Consider the following 13451-nt stretch of genomic DNA (forward strand, 5'->3'; position numbering starts at 1 on the left):
AATAAAGATAGGTTAATTTTGCATTAGATGAGCTTTAATGTACATTTAGAAATCAGAAACTAGCTTATGTGTTCATTAGTGGAAATCTTGCCTAAAGTGGGTCATGCTGAACTAGAGGAAATTCAGAGGGTTTGGGAAGAGGGAAGGTGTTTTCCTTCATGTGTCATCTTCCATTATTTATGATAAATGGAATGGTTGTGAATCAGAGGAGCCTAATATGTGTCCCAATATGTATCACTGGTGCATAATGGTGTGAGAGATCACCAGGGAAGCAGCTCTTCCCATGACTTGGGTATCCTGTGCCCAACTTCAGCAAAGGGTGTGTGGGGGCTGCTATGGTTTCACCTCCAGTGAGGTAATGCTTGGTAAAACCTTCCCACTTGACACAAAAGCAGTGAGGCATCCTTAGCAGTGATTTGGTCCTATCTGGAGATGTCGTGCAAAGAACTTAGCCTTGAGATAAAACAGATCTGTAGCCGGTTCCTGGCTTCACCAGGAGTAATCTTGGGCAAAGTGCCTCACCTTCGGAAGTCTCAGTTTCCTCATCCAAAAAGACAGAAATAATGTTTGCTAGGACAAAGAATGGTACCTGTAGAGCACAGTGCACAATTTCTGTGAAATAAGCTATAAATAAGCTTATTATGTGTGAAGGTCCTTGAAGAGTACTTCAATACAGTAAACACTCAGTAAAGGGCAGTTAGCATCATCCTCACCACCTTCATTGTCACTGTCGTCATCAAAAGCTGACCGACAAGATCAAAAATTACTTTTATAGACCTCATAGTCTATCACACCTCAAATAGAAACAGTAATAGGCTCAAATGACAGTATGAACCTCACAAGTTAAACCCACACCTACAAATAGCTATTCCTCCCCTGGGTCTATGACTGACTAAGGTTAGAGGGAGTTGTATGTGAAAATGGAGAAGCCCTTCCTAAATGTTGAGAAGAATGTTTTTGTTTTGATTTCCCCCCACCACCTTTTGTCTGATATGAATTGTGCAGTAGAGAGATTCCCCAGGCTGTATACAAAGGAAAGAATTCACAGGCTCCAGTTAAAGTGAGCCAAAACACAAGAAAACAAAGATTTCTTCTGCCTAAGTTTCCCAGGTGTACATAGGGAATCAGATTCACACTTCCACTTAACAGTCACAGGACTTGCACACCTACAGTGATTTCCCAGGGGCTCAATGCTGAAAATGTACCCCAAGGTGTCAGGAACAAATGTGTATAATGATGTCTGTCTTTCCTGACTACAACCGCAGTGTACGAGTCTTAATGGATTTAAAAGAAATGGGAACTGACACTAAAATGACACTTTTTGTGAACAAGATATATTACATGTTCATTCCACACTCCTCCCCCCATAGGCGGCATTTTCTCCTTTGAGAGAAAAATGCTCAGTCTGTGCCTTAATACTGTGGTAGCAGCACAGATTCAAATGTGGGTGTTTTCCATTACTGATCTCAACTTTGCCTGAAAGGGAAACTGGATACCACACATAAAACTTCTGTGCTGCCTCCCCCCTCATGTCCACTGCATGTACTTATGTCCTACCATACTGTTTTTCTTTCTTTCTTCAACCTCCCGTAACGTCAGACAGGTGCAAAGAGCATCAGCGCCCATCACCTTCCTGAATAAAACTCCACGTTTGTAAAACTCACAGTGTCAGAAGCCCTCAGTCTTTATCCCACCTCAGCAAAGTGTTCATGTGCTTTGATTTCCCAGCCCTGGTGGCAATGGTCAAAACCAACAGAAGATAACCGGGTTCCTTCTTCATTATCCTCCCTCACTGATGCAGTGAAAGACCACACTTTTCATGTGGTTTGTTCTGACTAGTGTAAGTTGTGTCAGAAGTCTGGAAAGTCCGTTGTCACTCCTGGGTCTGCTGTGGTTAACTGCAGGCATGTGGAGGGACTTCCAAATCTTACCCAGACCTCACTGTCTTCACACATAGAGTAAGTGGGGATGAGAATTTTTTTTCGTAAAGTTTTCACGTCTTTTACCGACACCAATGCACTGAAAGTCACTGTTTGGATAGCTGTGTCAAATGATGGGTTCCAGGATTGCAACCTGGAACTCAGCAGAAATGCCCTCAAGGTTGAGGGGTATTGCCTGCACTTAGATGGGGGAAAAGAGGGGGAGCAGAGAGCATCAGCTTTGCTGTACCTAGGTTATACCTGAATGATATATAAAAAAAACTTACCATCCAACTTCAGCACCGAGGGCTACTAAAGAATTTCTTGAGAATAAAATCATCACTTTCAATCCTGGGAAGCCATGTATGGATGTTACTAATGGATCTGGTAATGTGTCAGCATGTCAACAAGACCACTTCTCTGTCTCTAACACAAAGTCATGTTATTTTTATGCAAAAGAATCAGAATTCAACTATTAAGAGGTAGAATAGTTTTTCACGATTGCTGGGTCTCACCTACTTCAAACCTTTATAAGCACACCTAAACAAATTGCCCATTTGATCTCATTGCAAGTGCATTTTTAAGTCCTTAAAATAATTATATTACTTTCATAGTGGCATATATTTCATTATATATATATATATATATATATATATATATATATATATATATATGCATATGTAAATGTCATAAACAAATATGCTATGTCTTGCTCTTTGCCTCCTTGCCTACACCATATAGACTTCAGCTACACCCATCTCCCCATTTTCAAAATGACAATTTCCTATTACTAATATGCATTTTCTTCTGTGCAAAGGGGACAATAAAATTAATATGTTGGTGCCCATAATCAAAACCTTATCCTCAAATATTAGTTACTATTAAAAAAATACTGACACAAGAATTCTATTTGAATAAAAAGGTTCCTTTTACTGGACTTCTACCATCCTGTGTGTGGTCTTTGACCCTTCTAAGCACAAAACCCATTAAATTTAGCAAGGAACATTTATGAGTTGGTTCCAGGTATTTGACTGTAATTTTTTATCAAGAAATCACTCAAAGGAGAATGAGGAATGACAACTGTATTAGTTTTCTATGATTGTGTAACAAATTACCACAACTATGGCAGCTTAAAACAAAACATTTACTATTTCACAGTTTCTATGGGGCAAGAGTCTCGGCATCATCACCTGGGTACTCTGCTCAGGGTTTCACAAGGCTAGGGTCAAGGTGATGACTGGACCTGAACTGTCATCCAAGGCTTGAGGTCCTCTCCAAGCTCATAGGTTACTGGTGGCATTCAGTCCCTCGCGGTTGTAGGACTGATGCCCTCAGCTCCTGAAGGCTACCTGCCGTATCTTTCATCCAACCTTTTCCACACCATGACACTTATTCCTTCAAGGCAACAGGAGGATATCTGTTTGCTCTCCTTCTTCCACAAGTTTCACCTAATTAGGTCAGGCCCTCCCTTAAATTTAAAGTTAACATATTAGGGATTTTAATTATGTCTGAAAAAATTCCTCACATTTGCCATGGAAGGTAACTTAAACAAGGGAGTGTAATCCCATTTTATTCACAGGCCCCACTCACACTCAAGGGGAGGGGATTACATAGAATGTGGATACAAGAGGGCAGGAATCTTGGGGACTATCTTAGAAATGTACCTACTCCAAGTATATGCGGAAGCACATGAATTGTCATTCACAGGAAGAAATGGAACAGTAAACAAAGAATTCCAGGAATGACCAGAAATAGAGTTTTCAACATGCAACCAATCTTATTCACAAAATTATATATGTATATTTATTACCTATAAGTATCATATATGTGCATGCATGCATCATGTTATGTATTCCTGGCACCATTTATTCATGTACTAATGAGCCCAAAATACAAAACAAAGGAAAACAGAAAAATAATTACTAGTTATACAATAAAAAAGCAGAGAAGAATTTAAACACATCTATACATGTATAGATTTTAAAAACTGAAGCACAACAAATATTGCATAAATAAATCATATAGAAAGATTCAAGCTTCTAATAATACAAAAGAGACAGTGTTGCCTACTTGTTTAATAAGGAATTTTTAAAAATTCTTTTTAATGTTTACTTATTTTTGAGACAGAGAGAGAAACAGAGCTCGAGTAGGGGCAGAGAGAGAGAGAGAGAGAGAGACACAGAATCTGAAGCAGACTCAAGGCTCCAAGCTGTCAGCAAAGAGCCCAAGGTGGGGCTTGAACTCACGACCCATGAGATAATGACCTGAGCCGAAGTCGGACATTAACCAACTGAGCCACCCAAGAGCCCTTAATTAGCTATTTTTAACAATGAGCCTGCACGGGTCTATATGAGTGGCTGAAATGGGCCCCCCTCAAACACTGATGCTGAGCGTGTAGCAAAAAGGAAGCAAGTGGGCCTTAAAAATATTTATAACCTTTGGGGCGCCTGGGTGGCTCAGTTGGCTGAGCATCCGACTTTGGCTCAGGTCATGATCTCACAGTCGTGAGTTCAAGTCCTGTGTCGGGCTCTGTGTTGACAGCTCAGAGCCTGGAGCCTGCTTCAGATTCTGTGTCTCCCTCTCTCTCTGACCCTCCCCGGTTCATGCTCTGTCTCTGTCTCAAAAATAAATAAAAAAACATTTAAAAAAATTTAAAAAAACATTTGTAACCTTTAACAGATGATCATAGGGGAAGGGAAGGAAAAATAAGATAAAAACAGAGAGGGAGGCAAACCATAAGAGACTCTTAAATACAGAAAATAAACTGAGGGTTGCATGGGGCTGGGGTAAATGGGTGATGGGCATTAAGGAGGACACTTGTTGGGATGCGCACGGGGTGTCATATGTAAGTTATGAATCACTGGGTTCTACTCCTGAAGCCAAGACTACACTGTATGTTAACCAACCTGAGAATAAAAAAAACATAAAGCTTTTGACCTAGAAACTGTATTAGGCTATCTGGTTCCTTCTTCCTCTGATGCCATTGTCCTTAGAAACCTGGGGTAAAAGATTAAGGGGAAAAATTTACCTAGATAAATCCTTAAGAGATTTTATTGGGCACACGGCTTAAGTCACACCATGAGCATCAAGCAAAATGCAGATTCCAGCCTGGCCCCACGATAAAGACTTCGGCAAAAAACAACAACAAAACAAAGCAAGCAAACAAAACTGCCAAATTTCCAAAAATATATGATTTCTAGAATTAAAAAAAAACACAGACATAAGAAATAATATTCAGAGCAAGTGTACACTTGGCTTTTCCACCTAAAGATCCCTTCCGGCTGTGCTGAATTATTTTCATCACAAGCAATTGTTTCAAGGCATACAGAACTGGTCATATTGCTTGTCAAAAATTAAAAACCTTGTCAAACTCTTCCCTTTGTAGCATTATAAACAGTCAGTTGTCAAAAGTGAGCTGTTTGCAAAAGCACCATAAAAAGGGGGAAATAATGGTCTATTTCCCTTTTATACTAAGTGAAGGGTTTGCTATAATTTTTAGCAGTCATTAAGATTTACTAATGAAGACTTGAGATGGAGTCTAAAAAAGGAAATATAAAGTTAAGTGGCTCATTTTGTGTTTTGAGAGGTAAAATATTAAGAGGAAAAAGAAGTGCTATCTCATCAATCACAAACCACATAAAGCTGGAAAAGTAATGCGGCCCTTTCCAGCAGTAGCCTCCGCTGAAGAACACCGTGGGCCTAGGGAGACTACCTTCTAATAGGTGAGAGGCTATTTCAATCTCCATACCCATTTAATCACAGGGCTGTTTGAGCACCGACTGCCAATTATCCTGAATTATGTGTCATATAGTAGGTTTGTGATCCGAGCTACAGTGCATTAGGGACCCAGCAGAGACCACCATGTTGATTTGACAAGGTTCTTAGAGCCGGGATGAATAAATTAACGCAACAGAATGATTCTGATGAACAGAAGATTGGAGCCAAGCTCCCAGAGATGGAAGATTAGTGACTAATCAGCTCTAACACCTGGTTTCCATAACACTCTAATAACAACTCCTTGCGCTGCTGTAACAAAACACAACAGCCTCTGCCAGGGGGAGAAATGTGAAATAGCCTCAAAAGTTATGGCTTGGGGTGTTTTATTCATGACGGGATGTATTTCACCTGTTCTTGGAAATTAAGAGCAGCAGTAATCCCTCCCCCACCCCACCCCTGCCCTCTTTACAATGGGATGGAGGGCAGGGATGGCTGTGAATTCCAAACAACCAGGTTCCCAGGAGAACAGATTGGATGAGAAATCCACTGCCACTAACTTTTCAATTCAACTTACATCAGCTAAAGGGGGGGAGGTGGAGGGAGAAGGAAAGGAGGGGGGAAGAAGGTGGATGAAGTATTAGGAGAAAGAATCCTAATAGCTAATGCTGATAGGACTGTAGAGTCACATCCTACATTGAAGAGAGACCCCAGGTAACAATCCGGTCTGGCTTCTTACCTTTAAGGTTCAGGGTAAACAGATGCAAAAGCCCCCAGACCAGTACTTTGGTTAATCTGGAGAAAATGCCAAGCTCCTAACATCTGTCATGTATAGCGAAGATGGAAGACAACGGCCAGACATCTCATATAAAAGCAAGCTAAGATCTTCAAATATACTTGGCATTGTTGTTCCTCACCAAACACGTGAGGGAGTGTTGTTTCGGCCAGTGCTGGTAATCAACATCAGAGAAGGCGGACCTCCAAGACCAGGTCGACCCACTGTCAGTCATCCTTTTGGCCACCCCTTTCACTTCTTGAAAGGCAAGTCACTAATTCTGACATGTTTTGTTAAATGGGAAAGCACTTAACCGAGAATAGTTGATTCTCACAGAACATCCAAAATGTATGCTGAAATAGCATTTTGACATCTAGCAGATTTGAGATATCAAAGCATTAGCATGATTCTCTCACGACTGCTTCAAAATTTGTTGGTGCGTCTCTGTACTAACCTCACCGACAAATCTACGAAACTAAGAGAACCCGATTAAATGACAACTACGTGTCTGAAGGCACAGCTGAGGGTGAGGAAACGTAATTCGCATTGCAGAAGAAACAAAATCTGTTTAGCAGAAGACACATCATTTATTCTCCTCGAATTTTTCAAACACGATTTGCTGCACAAGAAGGAGATCGACACTCAGCCTCTCCAAGAAACGAGGCAGGTCAGACCGCCTTTGTACCTGCCATTCACAACTACAATTTCTATCCACACAACTGGACTTTCTAGTCAGAATCTGTTTAATTCTGTAACTTAATCTCTAGCCAGGGGTCGGAGCATCAATTTAGATTTCGTGTTTCTTTTTTTATTCAGGTTATTTCCTCGCATAGGACACGACGCTGTGCCCCACATTTGGCTTGTCAGCGTGTGAAGACCCACGCTTTTTGCCGTGACTGACAAGAGAAGCCAACCGCACGTTGTCCCAAGGGCTGTTTCCAAATTTGGCCTCCCAAAGGGAAGCTCGCTAAACTCCTTTAGGCTTGCTTTAATACCGACCCATATTCACAGCTTCATTTGTTCTAACACCTGATTCCTTCTTTGCCTCAGCAAGCCTCACTGAAGGCGGACTGGAGGAAAGCAGCTGTTGTTTAATCTGTGCTGCGCTAGAAATCATTTCCTTCACCTCTTCTCCAGTTTTTCACCCCTGAACTCGAATTCCAGCCTAAATGTCAAAGGGGAGAGACACCTCCCTCAAATAAAGCGTGTAGCAACCAACCTGTAAGAATTCATAGGTAATATTCTTTTAACTGTTTTATTTTCTTTGTTGAAATATTTCAGTGAGTATTGTTAAATGAAGTAAAGCTTCCTCTTGAAGCAGACGTTCAAAGAGAAACTCGGGGTGGGGAGAAAAAGGAATCTTTAAAAGGGCTGATTGAACTTGTAATCATAAAAGCCACACTCTGGGACATTTGCTGAATGCCAGTCTGTTAAATGTTCCATCGTCTTCCCCCAAATTATAAATGCCCTAAACCAGAAAGTAGAAAAAAGGCAGATGTCACCAATGTTCTGCTGAGGAGTTACCCCTGCCACCACCAAAGGGGACCGAAGATATATTCACAGGAGCCAGGGAAGCTTCAGTGGGAATAGTGGGGAGCTATGTCATGCATACAAAGCATAGGTGAGGACACAGGTCTTAGGATAGCAAAATCCTCAAACTCTGAAGAGAGGCCTTGTCCGTGCCCCTAAAAGACACACTGGAGCTCTCTGAGGGGTATGAAAAGAGCATGGAGGTTTGTGGCTAATCTGAAAACATGCCATTTTTCTAAGCAACTGAAGCTCACAAATGATCTTCAAGAGATGGAACCAAATGCTATTCCAGTCTTGTCTTTTATGCAGTTCTACATCATAAAGTTTATGCCACACTGAACAGGCAGGAATTCCATATAAGGGCTTGAAACCTGAGACAGTGACTGCTGGTGGGTCGTGGAGCTTTTGAGAATGTGGAGAAACATATAAAAACCTCACTCCAGAAAATTTCAAGTATTCGCAGACACATAACCATGCATATACTGCTTCAGGGTTTTTGCCAAAGACAAGACTCACTGTAGAAGATAAAAATAATATAATTTATTTTGGTCATTTACAATGTCTTAGAAGCACACTAAAATCCCCAAATCAACTGAGTTCTTAGCTTCAAGATGCAGGAGGGAAAATGGTATGTTTGATGGGTTATGGTATACACAAAAAGGAGCCCTAATTATCACCCCTCTCTGCCCAAAGCTTCAATCGTGAAACACTGAAAGGGGAAGGGCAGGGAAGGAGAGAAGTTGCAAAGTGGAATCTATTGCTTTGCTCAATTTGCTATCATAAGAAGGAAGTCAAAGAAATGCTTTCTGATTGTGATCCCTGTATCTGAAAGTTTAAATGATCAATGGGGGCAAAAACATTAAGGCAAGGAGATGCCAAAGGAGGTACCTTTTCCATGGGCACTAGATGGTACTTCATAAAATGGGGAAGATGCAATTCTTTACTTATAAAATCAGCATGTTGAGTGTACCTAACAGGTAGATATGGAAGATTAAATGAGTTAATGTGTCCAAAAAATATTTGCAGACTTTTAGGTACTATACAAATGTCAGCTATTATTTTTACCAAAGGGCTGCAAACTTATAATAATAATCAGATTGGACAAAAACACAGAAGGTGCTGGAATCCCTTCTGCTTGCTCCTACATTAGTCTAATGACCCGCCAGCAGAATATGTGCTCTGAACTCTGGTTAGAGTGCTAAAGAAGTAGACAGTTATTTACCCCAACAAAATTAGTGAAGCGGCCGAAGTTAGGAGTTCAGCCTGCAGCCATGTTAAACTAGTAATAACTATGTCACTTACACCTTGGATTTTCCAAATTATTTAAAAGAGGGATCTCCAAAGGAGATGGTGTGCTTCAAGTTTGGTCGTAAGAAAATCATTGGGGTGTAGGGAAGAATATATGAAAACTACTATTCACTTATAATTCTTTCTCTTGTTTTTGAGAAAAATAATCATTTTTATTTAATAATATGCAGAATATATTAGTACAGTTACATACATATTTAATTTGTATATGAATATATATATATATAGATACATACATACACATTAGAGAGTCTGGTTCATTATTCTACTGCTTGGTGTGATGCTCAAAAATTTTTAATATACAAGTTCTTTTACATATGCCACAGTATTTCATCTCCTGGATGTATTAGATCATTATTCCCACTATAGAGTCAAGGAAACCAAGTGTAGGAAAAGTGATTTCTACATCATCTTATCTAGCAACACCAAGATAAAATTCCAGGTTTTAGCTCTAAGACCTACACTTCAGATCTTTACAACTAGACTGCACTCTTCTGAATTCAACTTTTGGCAGAAGTCAACAGATTGGAGCCAGAGGACTGTGAAACAGAGTGGTGTTCTATCAGCATGCAGTGATCTCCAATCAGTGCAAAATGATCACAACTACTATTACCATGGATAATCCTTTAAGTGCTCCAGATACTCAAATATGGAAAAAGGAGACTTCTCTCAAATCCCTCAACCAAAAAAAAAAAAAAAAAAAAAAAAAAAAAATTAAAGAAAATGAAAAAAAAAAAAAACACAAAAGAAACAAAACAAAAAACAAAAGTGAAACAAAAAACCCAAAAACTTGTTACCATCACTATGTTTACGTGTTATTTATAAATGGCATTTTCAGTCTTTCTTGCACTTTCTTATCTTAGTGTAAGGTGCTATATAAATGCTAACTATTGTTTGTATTTAACAAGCCTCATCCAGAGGAAAAATGTATACCTTGATTTCTACAGTAAGGACAAAAAAAAAAAAAAAAAAAGGCTGAAAGGAAATTGCCTATTCTGGGTTACAACACATAAACTTGACTTTCTCAGCCTTGCATTCTCCTCCCTGCTTTCTGGTTCAACACTGTTCAGAGCCAAAAATTCATTTTCTTGGATATCTTCAAAAGGTATGTTTCAACAACAGGAACTAGTATAATTCTTGAAAACACCGAGTAATCTGGGTTTTTTTCAGTAAGTTTTGTGAGCACAGGTTGAGTGGCCAGAAATGGGTCTAAAAATACCCTATTTTCCTGAACGTGGAGATTTCAAAGGCATATGTGCTTCTGGGAAAAATAAACGTGAGAAAGCTTTGTCCTTTTAGAAGTCAAAAAGAAAATGCAAAATCACCTTTAATGTAAAATGAGATGGGTACTTAATAATTAATTTACTATATTAGTTGTAGTAAATTAATTATATTGGTACATTTCCATTTCTGAAACCTGTGTCTGAAATATGTCTTAAAAATTCAGTAACTGGCCATTTTTTGCTTTATGGTTCAGATGGCTCATATTGCTGATTCTGCAACTTAGCGTGCTTGGATATGAGCCACTTACATATAAAATACATATATTACAAAATCATAGAATCTGAAGGCTGGCAAAATCTTTAAAATAAGCTACTGATCCCTTATTTTGAGAGTAAAGAATGTCCCTTAACTGGAAAACCAAACAGCTGGGTCTATAAATAACAAGAAACCTAAATACGGTGTATTTAATCAACAAATAATTGCTGAGTAAGAAGCACTGGTTTGAGTCTGGGTATAGAGTTGTATTCAAAAACAATAAGACCACATTAATGATCAAAATTAAGAAAGACATTAATTGACAAGGAAGATGTTTAACAACATGTTATTAGGTCTTTACTATGTAAATAAATATTCTCCAAAAGGGCAACTTCAATTTAAACACCTGTTTACTAACAAAAATTATACCTATCAGATTTGCATGCCAGGAAATTGAAGGGAGATAATTTCCTAAAAACTGTATATCAAGTAAGAGGTAGAGTCAGGACCACGATAAATATCAGTTATATGGAGCTGAATGCATCATCAAAACAGCATCATTTTCATGCTTGACCTTTCATACCATCACCTCTAATCATGTGTATGAATGTGAGGTATCAAATAGACAACAATGAGGGATGATTTATAGCACATCACAGTGAAAAATGCCATAATGGGCCTTTAAATGCAACCTTGCCTAAGTTGTATAAATAATGTTAGTTCTCCTTGCTTGAATTTCCAGTAAAGAAAAAAAAGGACAGAAATGAAGACCTAATGGGAGATAAGTTAAAAAAAAAAAAGGGGGGGGGGACATTTTGCCATCAGAATCTCTTCCTGAGTTTAAACAAAATGTTAATATTGTCAAAATTAGGTATAAATATTTTAAATGCATCCATATTAATGGAAATACACACATTTCATAATATCTCCCTCAAATAATTTTGACCTCAAAATAGCATAAGGCTGTCATTATTATTATTAAATTTGGGGATGATTTCCTTGTAAAAGCAACAGAGGAAAAATGGAATCATAGATTACCATGTGTCTGAAATATTATGAACATAGGAAATGGGTAGACTTGTATGAAAACTCCTTTTATTTGCATACCTCCACTTAAAAATATAAGAAGATACTTCTCTGACAATTTATTTGGTGACAGAGTAAAAAAGCAAATGGAAAATTAGAAGTTCTGCATTCTTTTAAATTTAGGAATGTTCTAAAGTTGTAAAAACAATAAAGAACATAAAAGTTTAGAAAATATTTTAGAAAGATTTCTAAAGTCTTTTTGTAAAGAACAGGTTTTTTTATTCACTGTTACAAAATAGTGTAGAAAATGGAAGGAAAAAATCAGAATGAAGCTCAAAATTAAAATACAACACAATTCAAAGAGTACTTTTAAAAAGCAACAAGAGTCTTTCAAGAAAATAAGAAAGATTTATGTAATGTTTAATGGATGCATTGAACTGCTGTAGCAGCCTATTTGGAGAATAATTTCACATTCACTCAAATGAATTTAGAAAAAAAAAATCATTATAAATATAGAGATATTAGAAGAATTTTCTCCCATGCAGGAATTCTTTTTTTTTTTTTTCCCAATTTAAATCAACATCACAAGCAATGCTGTTTTCTGGATGGAAAATCTAAGCATCCAAATAGCAAATGCTATAATAATGTTTAACTGAAATGTTTTGCTACTTTATTTAAATTTTGTTAAGAAAGCAAATTGCACCTACATACTAAATTTGATAGGGGTTATTAGTTATCAGAAATTACAGAATCTTCCTTAATTTAACTCACATTATGAGTGAAATCTCAAGATGTGCTACTTAAAATAACCTTTTTTTTTTTTTTGGAGAAATATACAGACTACCCATACATAGTACCTAGACATGAAGAGTAAAGAGAAGTGTTTTAATTCTAAGTCCCTTCTAAAGAAATCTAAGATTTCAGGCAAAATGCAGTACTATAGATTTTCTGAATGCATAACAAGACAAAAAACTGCAAGAGATGAAAATTATTATATGTTATATGTTGCTGGTTTGCAATGAAAAATTACTCAGTGTGTTTGTCCATCACTCCACCAAAACCAATGTATCTCACAACTTTTACTATATATAGAATTGACTATATAGGATTTTAATGTTTCCATTAACATATTCATATGCAAAATTAGGAAGGCATTTATATATTTTGTCCCATACAGTAATATTTCTTTCACCCATGTTGAGCCAAAGACACACACAGACCTTTTCTGCTTCACAATATTATATCAGTTACCTATGTTAACCTGAAGGTAGGATATGTGGAACACACACACACACACACACACACACACACTTGCACACACACGTGCACACATGCACACACAAATTAGCTGCTCCCTAGAAAACCCAGAGAATCGAGAAAAATCAAAGATTTAAAAATACAAATGTCCCTGCTGTTTTGAAAGAAAGAATGAAAGGAAGGAAGGAAAAGGGGAAATTAGGAGGGAGGAAGGAAAATTCATTATGATAAGGAACAGAGAAGAGTAAAGGGCTAACAATAGAGTTGTTTCTAATAACATTGACGGTCTCATGTTAATGAGGGAAAATCAGGCCAACTGGTTCAGCATTTTTGTTGTCATAGGTTCTAAAATACTATTGCTGTTGTCCGCAAACTTCCTACAAAATCTTCTAGGAAAACCATTGCTCACATACAGCCCGTGGTTATTTCCAGCCACTCTCTCT

This window comes from Panthera tigris, chromosome A1 (genome assembly GCF_018350195.1).
Source record: "Panthera tigris isolate Pti1 chromosome A1, P.tigris_Pti1_mat1.1, whole genome shotgun sequence".
NCBI lineage: Eukaryota > Metazoa > Chordata > Mammalia > Carnivora > Felidae > Panthera > Panthera tigris.